Source organism: Stenella coeruleoalba, assembly GCF_951394435.1.
Source record: "Stenella coeruleoalba genome assembly, chromosome: 14".
In the NCBI taxonomy this organism is placed as follows: Eukaryota; Metazoa; Chordata; class Mammalia; order Artiodactyla; family Delphinidae; genus Stenella; species Stenella coeruleoalba.
In genome coordinates, this window is record NC_137160.1 from 76,904,771 (window position 1) to 76,915,300 (window position 10,530).

General features: G+C 48.2%; 1 pseudogene across 1 annotated transcript; it reads left to right on the plus strand.

Moving 5' to 3' along the window:
• The first annotated feature begins 8,403 nt into the window (after window positions 1-8,403).
• LOC307197203 (PRELI domain-containing protein 2-like) lies at window positions 8,404-8,923 on the plus strand (annotated as a pseudogene). The gene has a single exon. The product of its transcript is annotated as a PRELI domain-containing protein 2-like (transcript).
• The last annotated feature ends 1,607 nt before the right edge of the window (window positions 8,924-10,530 follow it).

A 10,530-nucleotide genomic window follows, 5' to 3' on the forward strand; every position in this document is an offset into this window, starting at 1 on the left:
TAACTGAAAGAATCTGAACTTTCGAACCCCAAAGACCCGTGCAGCGTCCCAGCGCCTCAGCAACTAACTCTCTGCAGGTGCTTGATTGAGTCACGTGACTGCTCTGACCCATGCTGTCCTCCTGCGTTAAAGCGAGAGAGGATATCTACCAGCAAGGCAGCTTCCAGAATTAAATGAAATAAATGTTTGTAAGGCATCCACAGGGGCTTGCCGCAGGGCATGGCGGCCGATGAAATTGACACGGGGGTCATTTTCGGGCCCATCCTCCCCACCGAATTGTGAGTCTTGCAAAGGCAGGTTCCGTTCCTGGCGCGCGGTAGGTGCTCAGTGAATTCCAATTGAAGGAAATCAACACCAAGACATTAACAAATGCCTTTCTCACCTCCACTCTCCTGGAGGGGCGGGGGGCGTCAGCTCTGTTGCCAGCAGCAGAATAAATGTTGGGTGCTGCCCTTCAGAAGCCAGAGGCATCACGGGACCCAAGCCACCCTTCTAATCAATACCTCTTATCATAAGAGGTACATAGGGGCCAGCTGGTCTGGTTTTTTAAATTATAATCCCCATTTCCCAACATACACTATGCCATCTGCACCAGTTTGCCCAAGCCCTTCCCTCTACTCGGAATGCGTTCCCTCCCCTGCTCTGGGAGTCCTGCGCAGCCTTCAAGGCTCAGCTCAGGTATCTCCTGCCCAGTGAAGCTTCCCTACAGAGGAGGGAACCTGCCTCTGGTTAGGGACACGCCGACCTTCTCTGCTCGAGGCTGAGACACAGGCTCCAGACACACAGACCTGGGTCCCCATCCACTTGGGTGACTTTGAGCAAATCATGTGATTTCCCAGAGGCTTGAGTTTTTTAAAAACTCCCCAGAACTACTGCAGGCCTTGAACAAAAGTATGTAAAGCTCAGGACCTGGGACTTAGTAAGCCCTTGATAAATGGGACTTGTTATTTTTACTGAGGACAAGGCCCATATTCTCCAACTCTACCCCCCACTCCCCAACAGACACACGCACGTACACGTATGCTCACACACGCAGGCCTCTCTAAACACACGGGATGCTCAGCGGGCCCTGGTTGGTGAGTGGCTGGTGGTGCAGGACAGCAGAGGGCAAGCAGCACACCTTGTCTCCATCACGCACCTACTGGGTGCCAGAACCACACACTGAGAAAAATGGGGATAAACGGAGGAGCTGGGGCGTCTGCACGGGAGGGAGGCCGAGCTGCAAGGGGAACAGGATCTGTCTGCTTCGGGAAACAGGACCAAGCTGTCGACCATCAAGCTACAGAACTGCCCTGAGTCCCAAACTTCCTCGTCTGTAAAAATGTTCTAGGATTCACGTCATGGGATTATGTGAGCATTAGACAACCCACATAAAGTACTAACACAGAGGAAGTGTTAAAAAAGGTTAGCCTTTATCCATGTGCTTGTTACTAGTGGTAATAAACCCTAGGAGGTATTAGCATTGGGCACCTAGAAGTCAAGGGAGAAAAAAGTGATGAAAGCAAGCCTGGGCCTCGGGCTTTCCTTCTGTCTTCAAACGGGGAATGGACCCTCGCTGGGAAGAGTTGTATTAGTTAGGATGTGCTCAGCTGCAGGTAACAGACTAGCTCGCCTTAAACAACCGAGTTTAACTTCCCAACTAACGAGGCAGAGCCGGCTGCCGGGGCTGTTTGGGAGCCCAGGGAGGCCAAGGTTCTGGATCGATGTCACTGAACTCTCTAGACCTCAGTTCCTGGACTCAGCTCCGCGATGGCCCTCACCTGCCAGCCTCCAGAAGCAGTGGGGAGGGAGGGGAGCGGAGGGGAGGGGAGGGACATTTCCTGGAGCCCCACCCCCCAGAGCTGCGTCACGCGGCTTCCCAGAAGCCCAGGAAGCCCAGGCGAAGGGAATGGGTTTACCATGACTACTTAGGGCCTCAAGGTGAAGGCGGTTCATTCCCTGGGGCTGCGCCCACCTCTCCTGCAGACTACACACACCCCCTTGTTTGCCACAAGTGATGAGATTCCATTAGCAGGAGTGCCAGGGGGAGGCTGGCGCTGCCCACCATGGTCTTCCCTGGATGCCCATGTGGGAAGAGCAAACGGCGGGAGCAGAGTATTCCATCCCCAATGCCCCCAGGAGCTGAAGGTCAATCAAAGTCTCAAGTGGGACTTATTAGATGCCTACTGTGTTCCCGGTCCTGGGCCTGATAGAGTGGGGGGGGGGGGGGGCGGTACAGGAGACCCGGCTCCTGACCCTAAAATGACAATAAAGTCATGTCTTAGGGTCTTCCCTGGTGGTCCAGTGGTTAAGACTCCAAGCTCTCAATAGACGGGTCCTGGGTTCGATCCCTCGTCAGGGAAGTAGATCCCGCAACCCGCAATTAAGACCCAATGCAACCAAATAAACTTTTTTTTTAAAAAAAGGCAAGTCCTAGAAACAAAATGCACACGCAGCTCTCTAAAGGCGGACCCATTGATTGCTCCAGGTTGGCCAAATTTTGTGGGTCTCGATGCCCAGGTATAATCTTATTTGGTCCGCACGACCACCCTACCCATAGGTACCATTAAGGCCAGCATATTACAAATGAGGAAATTGAGGCACGAAGACATTAAGTATCTAGAAAAGCAGTAGGATGGGAGGGGTGTGTCAGTGGGAGGAAAGAATTCTATGTTCCAATCTTGGCTCAGCCAGAGACGCTCTGCTCTGCGTGATGGAGCAAGAGGGCCTCAGCTTTCCTGCCTATAAAAGAGGTGTTCCATGGGCCAGAAGGTTCTGAGCGGGGGTTCTCAAACTTTGCTGCATATTAGAAACACCTGAGGACCTTTCAAAACTCCTGATAACCCTCGTCAGATCACAGGCCAGTTAAATCAGAAAGTCTGGGCATGGGAGCCAGGCATCTGCGTTTTTTTGTTTTGGTTTGGTTTTTAGGTCTCCAGGTGATTCCCACCTGTAGACAAGTTTGGGGATAAGGATAGAAATTTCCTGGCCTCCTGTGATAGCACACGGTTGGCCTGGTATAGAAAGAAGATGATTGAGCCAAATTTAAATATCCCGAATAGCCAAACCCACAGACACAGAAAGCAGGTTAGTGGTTGCTTGGGAGGGTGGGAGGGGAGGTAATGGGAGAGACTGTTCAATGGGTCTCAGTTTCCAAAAGGACATGAAAATATCCAGGCTCTACATCGGGGTGATGGTTGCACAACACTGTGGAGGTACTATATGCCCCTGAATTGTACACTTGAAAATGGTCAATTTTGGGCTTCCCTGGTGGCGCAGTGGTTGAGGGTCCGCCTGCCGATGCAGGGGACACGGGTTTGTGCCCCGGTCCGGGAAGATCCCACATGCCGCGGAGCGCCTGGGCCCGTGAGCCATGGCTGCTGAGCCTGCGCGTCCGGAGCCTGTGCTCCGCAACGGGAGAGGCCACAACAGTGAGAGCCCTGCGCACCGCAAAAAAAAAAAAAAAAAAAAAAAAAAAGGTAAATTTTGTTATGTATATTTTACCACACAAAAAAAGAAAATGAATACAAATTAAGTAATTCAATTAAAAATAGGCTGTGTCTCTAGGAAGGTCAAAACTTTGAGGGCAAGCAAGGGGAGGAACCTGGTCAGAGTTCGACCTCTGGAGGCAGACCTGGGTTCAGATCTCTCGTCTGCAACTTGCTGAGTGGGTGCTGGGTGACCCTGAGCAACTGACCTCACCTCTCTGGTCCTCTCTCCTGCCTCTGTAAAACGGAGGTAAGCAAACTACCGACTTCAGAGAACTATCCTGAGGCTCCACGAAATACACTGACTGATGAGTGAAAGTTATTTCTCAGAACCACAGGAAAGCACCTCAGGGGTTTGACGGAGACCAAGAACGCTGGGGCGGGACTTGAGCAGAGTCGCCCAGCGGGGTAGAGAGCCAAGGAGCACAAGCTTCCAGGTTCCGAGCCTGGCCACCTCCCTCCACCCGCGGGGCCAGGGAGCCTGACTCACCTGGTCCCCAGGCGAGGGGTGGGGCTCCCGGCTCTCACCTGGCACTGCAGGAGGCCCACACCCGCCACCTGCATTTCAGCTCCCCTCGCCGTGGCTCCGGGCGCTGCTTTCCCAATTGCCCAGGTGACGCCAGGGCCCGGCTCTCGGCTTCCGCGGGGTGCGGGGCGGGCAGGTGCGGCCGCCGCCAGGTGAGGCCACCCCGCGGGAGGCCCGCCCACCGCGCCGCTTCTCCTCCTCCCGGTCTGTGGCGCCATCTGCTGGCCTTCTCCGGAAGGACACAACCTCTGCTCTGACTTCTGCCTCAGTTCAACAAACTAATGGGTACGGTGTTAGGTGTCCGCGATTCGCACCATCCCATGCTCTCCAGGAATCTGCAGACTACCAGAAAGCTCGGACGTAGAGAAGACAAGCAAAGAAAAGATGCAAGTTGCAATCATTCCTTGTTCAGATACAGAATAACTTTAGTTGGGGAGGTACCAGCCCATCCTCTCTGAGGAGATGACAGGGGAAGACTTCAAAGAAACCAAGAAAATCTCCACGGAAAGAGGGTGAAAGTAATCCACGCAGTGGAAACAGAATGTGCAAAGGCCCTGAGGTAGGAGAGACCTGGCTTTTTAAAGAAACTGAAAAGCCCAGAGGCTGGAATATAATGGCTGTGGTATGAATGAAATAGGTAGAGATCAGATAAGACCCTCTATCTATACTCTCACTGTTCCCACAAGAGAACCAAGATCCAGGGAAAGGACTTGCCCTACTTGCAGACTGAGGCAGTGACAGCCGAGCCTAGAGGACTCCTAGCCCAGAGCTCTTTTCACCACTCCACCACCCTCTCTCCAGCCTTGACTGCCGTTGGTGTCCGAGAATCCATTCATTCATTCATTCAACGAACATTTCTGGAGCAGCTATTATGTGCCAAAGACTGTGCTAAGCATTAAGGACAAAATGGTAAATGAGATATATTCCTTGAGATCCTCCTAATATAGTGAGGGCATCAAACCAGTCTAGGAAGATTAGAGAACGTTCCCCATCACTCACAAGAGACAAACCCAAAGGAATGAAACTCTAATGGTGGAAATCTGGGACAAGCAGAGGCCAATAGAGGAGACGTCTCAGCATTCTTCAAAGCATACCATAGGAACAAATTATTTTAATCAAACCCTATCCCCACCTTTTTGTAGAAGTGAAACACTAGGTCCTAGAGGGATTGAGTCAGGATACACAGATGGACCTCTACTGAGATGCCAGAATCCTGGGGGCAGATTCAGCTCAGGGGATATGTTAGTAATAGGAGTTCACCCCAGTTCCCAGAGGAGACAGCTTGTCCTCAGCCTTCTGCAAGAGGGTCCTCAACACATAGTGGGCCAGTCAGGCCGATGGGGCCAGTGTGACCCACGCCCGTCCTCCTCCTCTTCATCATCATCATCACCATCATTTGGACTCATCATCATTGGCGTTATTCAGAAATTACTCTCAGCCACCTTCCAATTCTTGATTTATTAAACCAAAAAGACATTGATCACCGCCCCTGTCCCAGCATTGCATTTGGGGTCGGGACACACTTAGAAAGGTAAAAGCCGCCCTTGAACAGCTCATGGAAGAGGCAGGTTGATATTTAAACAAATCATTTCAACCTGGTGTGAAAAAAGTGCTGCAATGGTGCTACTTTCCACTTGGGAAGAAGCACAGTAAGACCATGGATTCATCCTGCCTGGGGAGGTCTTGAGAGAGAAGCCCTGTGTGAACCACAAAAACCTTCATCTGGGGCTTCCCTGGTGGCGCAGTGGTTGAGAGTCCGCCTGCCGATGCAGGGGACGCAGGTTGATGCCCTGGTCCGGGAAGATCCCACATGCCGCAGAGCGGCTGGGCCCGTGAGCCATGGCCGCTGAGCCTGCGCGTCCGGAGCCTGTGCTCCGCAACGGGAGAGGCCACAAAAGTGAGAGGCCCGCGTACTGCAAAAAAAAAAAAAAAACCTTCATGTGAACCTCCAGTCCCGTAGTTCTCAAAGTACTACGTACTTTGAGTAGTTCTCAAATGCTGTCCTGAAGCAGCAGCATTTTCGCCACTTGCGGACTTGTTAAAAATGCAAATTCTGAATCTGAAACTCAGGGAGCTGGGGGCGGGGGGGCGGGGGCGGGTTTGAGCGAAAGCACCTGTCCTCCTTGTGTTTCCCTTAAGCTGCACTTTCCTTCACCACAGCCAGGTGTCAGTAGATTGGCTCTTACTGCGCATGAGCAAGCGGGCCTGCGTTTGGTTTGGTAGCAATTTGGCAACCAACTTGGGGCTCAGTCGCGCGTGGACGCCTCACCCTGGCGCATGGGCGCCTCACCCTGGCGCATGGGCCCTGGCTGGCAGCTGCTCCTGGGGGCCTGTCCAGCAGCTGCCTGAGCACCTTTGTCTCAGAGACGCCCCCAGAACTGGCCAGCGGGCGTCCCTGGCCCTCGGCGCTTTGGATTTTGGTGGTGATGGAAACAAGGCACTCGCACTGGCCATTGGAGCCATCTTTGGTGAGTAATGGGGCTTGCGGTGTGGTAACACCCGTCTACTCTTCCCTATCGCGTTGGCTTTGCCTGCGGCAGAGCATTGGTTGGGATTTTCCCTTTTGGACCAGCCTTGGTATTTCATTCAGCCTCATCTCTGATGGGCCTTTAGTTGGGGTTCTCCCTTTCTGGGGCTCGGGAACTTTGACCCTGAGAGGCAGTTTTGCATTGGATATATTTCATAACACCTGCCGTAAATAGTTAATTATGGGTAATCAGAGCTCTGTTCATCTTACAATCCCCCTAGGGTGAATTTAGCAAAATTGGGAGATCTTCAGCTATGTTCTCGTAAATGAAAGAAAATGATGTTTTGATTGTAACATTGTGTGGCCTCAGTACTCCCTGAGATCTGGAGAACAGGGGCGTCTAGTGAGCTTTTCCATTGCTTTGGCTTCTACCTTGGGGGTGTGTGTGTGTCTCGGCACCTGAGTCCTCGGTACTCTTCCTGGTTTTGCTGAAAATGAGGCACGCGAATGTGAGCAAATTATGGATATATTATTTTCTATTACTGTTATTTGTTTAAACTGAATTGGGTATTTGGAAATTGGCGGGGGGTGGGGGCGGGGGAGAGGATCCTGAAAATGGCCAAGATGGCTGGGCAGTTTTCAAGGAGGAATCTACATTTGTCTTCCTGCGCCTTTGAGATGTAAATGATCTACTTGGGATCTCAGGATCTACCTGGGATCTCAGAAACATATCTAATAATCTGTGTCCCTGAGGCTGAGGGGGGGGAAAAAAGGCTCTTTTTTTCTCAAGCAGAAAAACTAAGATTTCTGGTTCTGTGTTTATGTAAAACTTAACTTGTAAATAAGCTATATTTAATTGACTTAAAAGTAAGCGCTTGTAAATTAAATACTTCTAAGTATAAAAGATGCTAGCCAGAACAAATTTCAGGTTCACATGATCTAGGAATTATTCGCTATTAAATTAATATCTGGTATTAAACGTAGCTTAAGCTTGTTGGTATACTCGATACAGGTGTCTCTGATTGGGCCTAGCTTTACTGAAGGTCAATGACTTTATGTTACTTGTTTGCAGTTTGTTGGCAGAAAGAAAAAAATTAACTTGGTATGATGAAATTCTTATAAATAAATGCAAATGAGAGAAGAGCTTTTGGGTGAACTCTTTAGAAATAATTGTGTTTTAGGAACGTCTACTTTAAAATGATCTCTCCAGGTATTTGGTAAGTTGAAATTTTAGAGTTGTGCTACATTAAGTTAAATGATGATTAGAGTTGTGCTACATTAAGTTAAATGATGGAAGTTTATTGAATAAGTCATTCCCAAACATAATAAGATACTGAAAATTAATTACTAAACATTGGCTTCCCTTTACAGAGAAACTGAACGTCTTTAGGGGTATTACTAAATGTTTGGTGCCACACTGAGATATTTTCTATAAAAAGCACATGTTTTTAGAAATTATCATTGGTATTTATGTTTACCAATTTACAGAATGCTAATGTAAAAGACAGGTTATAATTGCTTCTTGGTTTTCACTAGAAATAAAGGTTTTTGAGAGTTGAGGATTCTAATTTACGTACGTAATTAAAGCTACTAAAAACAATAAAGGGAACATTTCACTGTACAGGAGGAAAGTAGGATATATGTTTTGAGTAAAAGAAGGTATGAGGAATGGAATTGCATTTTATTAAAGAAGATAAAGTGATTTGGTCCTAGTGCTGGTTGTTTCTAGATGGGAAAAAAATATGGGCCGTAACTAATACGGATGCAGAAGGCTGTGGAAGGTTTGTGGAAAGGGAGCCCTGAAAAAGTTCTGTGCATGGTCAGGCTGAGATTAGAGTAAACGTGATTAGGTAAATGGATTTTGTTATTAAAAGTAGGCTGGTGGAGGGCTCCAGCAGAGTAGTGTGCTTGTGGAGGTGTGGTTGGCGGTCATCGTGGGGGTCACCGTGGACGTGCACGAGGTGTTCAAGTACCCCTTCGAGCAGGTGGTCACCGGCTTCCTCCGAAAGTATCTGAACTCCATGGATAAAAATGTCATCTCTGTAAAAAATTGTGTAGGAAAAACAGGATGTGTCAACAGGGATCATCTATAGAAAGAGGATTGCAGTCTGTCAGAGTGTGGTTCCAGAAATTTTAAGGAAGGTGAACATTTTAAAGGTGCCTCATATCCAGTTAGAAGAGGAATCGTGGTTCAATCCTCAGGAAAGGAACGTGGCTATAAGGAGCCACTGTCTTACGTGGACACCATATGCATCCGTGGAGAGTCTGTCTTCTGGGAAAGTATGAAAAATCCAAATTGGACGGAGTTCATTCAAAAAGACGGGATTTCAATCACAGGGGCTGGTTTTCTCAACTGTGTTTTGGAAACGTTTGCCAGCACATTTTTAAGACAGGGCGCCCAGAAGGGAATTAGAATAACGGAGATGCTGCTAAGGGAACAGTGGTGCCCCCTTAGCTGAATAAAGAATCCCCAGGAAGTTGTGCTGTGTCTACTTTTCCTCGAGAATCTTTTCTCAGACACAACACAATTTTCGAAATACAGGTTTAAGGATGTGGTGTTGGCAGCTTACAGAAGAGGAGACCTTCCTGCCAGGACATGACAAGATACACTGCCCTGGGAGCTGGCCTCAAATAGCGGCTCTGGTGGAGCTGAGACCTTCTGGCTGATTCTTGTGGCATAATCTCTATGATTTTACAAATAGGAAAAATCCCGTAGAAGGTGGTGTCTGCCCTTCTTCGGGATTCATGAGAGGATTCTGGGACAAATAAAGGAGTTAAACCTGATACCTGATTCTTAGGTGGCCTGGAACAGAAAGGAATATACCAGACCTGTTTTGAAGTTAAGCCCTATTCATAGTAATGTTGAAGATTCTCAGAAATCAGGAGCATTTGATTTCTACCCATCAGTACTACCTAACTGCCATCAGCTGACTCGTATAACGAAACACGTGAACTGTGATTGGTCCTTGAAAGACGCTGGGGAGTGGGGAGGTGGACTATCCTCTTGACTCCTTCTAACTCACTCTGGGATCTGGAGCAGATCATGTGACCACTCTGTCTTTCACTGGGCAAAGGGGGATAATTGGGCACAGATCTTTCTATTTGTGATGATTAAACAAGGTGGTTTAGTATGAAAAGCACAGGTTTGGGAGTCAGAGACTCGGGTTTGAATTTGAGCATGGCCACGCAATAACTCGGTGATCACGTACGTAATTTAAAATCTTTCTGGAATTCATTTTTTAGGTTTGTAAAATGAGATTATAGAGTTAACCTTATGATGTTGTTGGAACGATTGGAGATCGTGTGATAAAGTGCCTACCATGTCACCTGGTGCACAGAAGTAAATAGAAGCTATTATTAGTACACGAAACCAGTTTGGAAATGTACTCTTCTGACGTAACGTAACGTAGGATGACTGTTTGAAAGTTAGATGACGGTAGGTTGCATTTCCCGCGATCGGAAGCCAAGACGTAAATGCACACTACCTAAAAGAAAGCTTGACGAGGGGCAATAATTTGGAATTCATCTTCTTAAAATAAAAAAATTGGACCATTACTGGAAGGTCTTGGGGAAATCATTTTTTTAATATTTGAAAATTTTTCCATTTAGCGAATTGATGAATTTCAAAGCAATTGTTTTTTTGTTTTGTTTTTTATACAAGCCTGCCACTGTGAGCTCCTCTTACTGTATTTGAGCTGTTTGTGCTGCCTGAGTTTTGTGTCTTAGGATAATTTCCCTTCATTTCCTTAGTGTTTCATTCCTCAATTGTGTTGGAGGGAAGATGAATGGTAGGAACCAGAACACACTTTGACCTCCTTTTCCAGTTTGTAAACGGCAGTTGGTAGGCTTTTGGAATAATGGCGCATTTCCAAAAATAAAAGGTGGTGCGAATTATCACAGAGGTGAGAGGCAAGAAATCTGTACTTGGAGGCTGATGCTAGAATGAATGTAACCCTGGGAGTTCCCTGATGGCCCAGTAGTTGAGACTCCGAACTTACACTGCCAGGGCCCGGGTTCAATCCCTGGTCGGGAAATTGAGATCCCGCAAGGCCCGTGGTACAGCCAAAAAA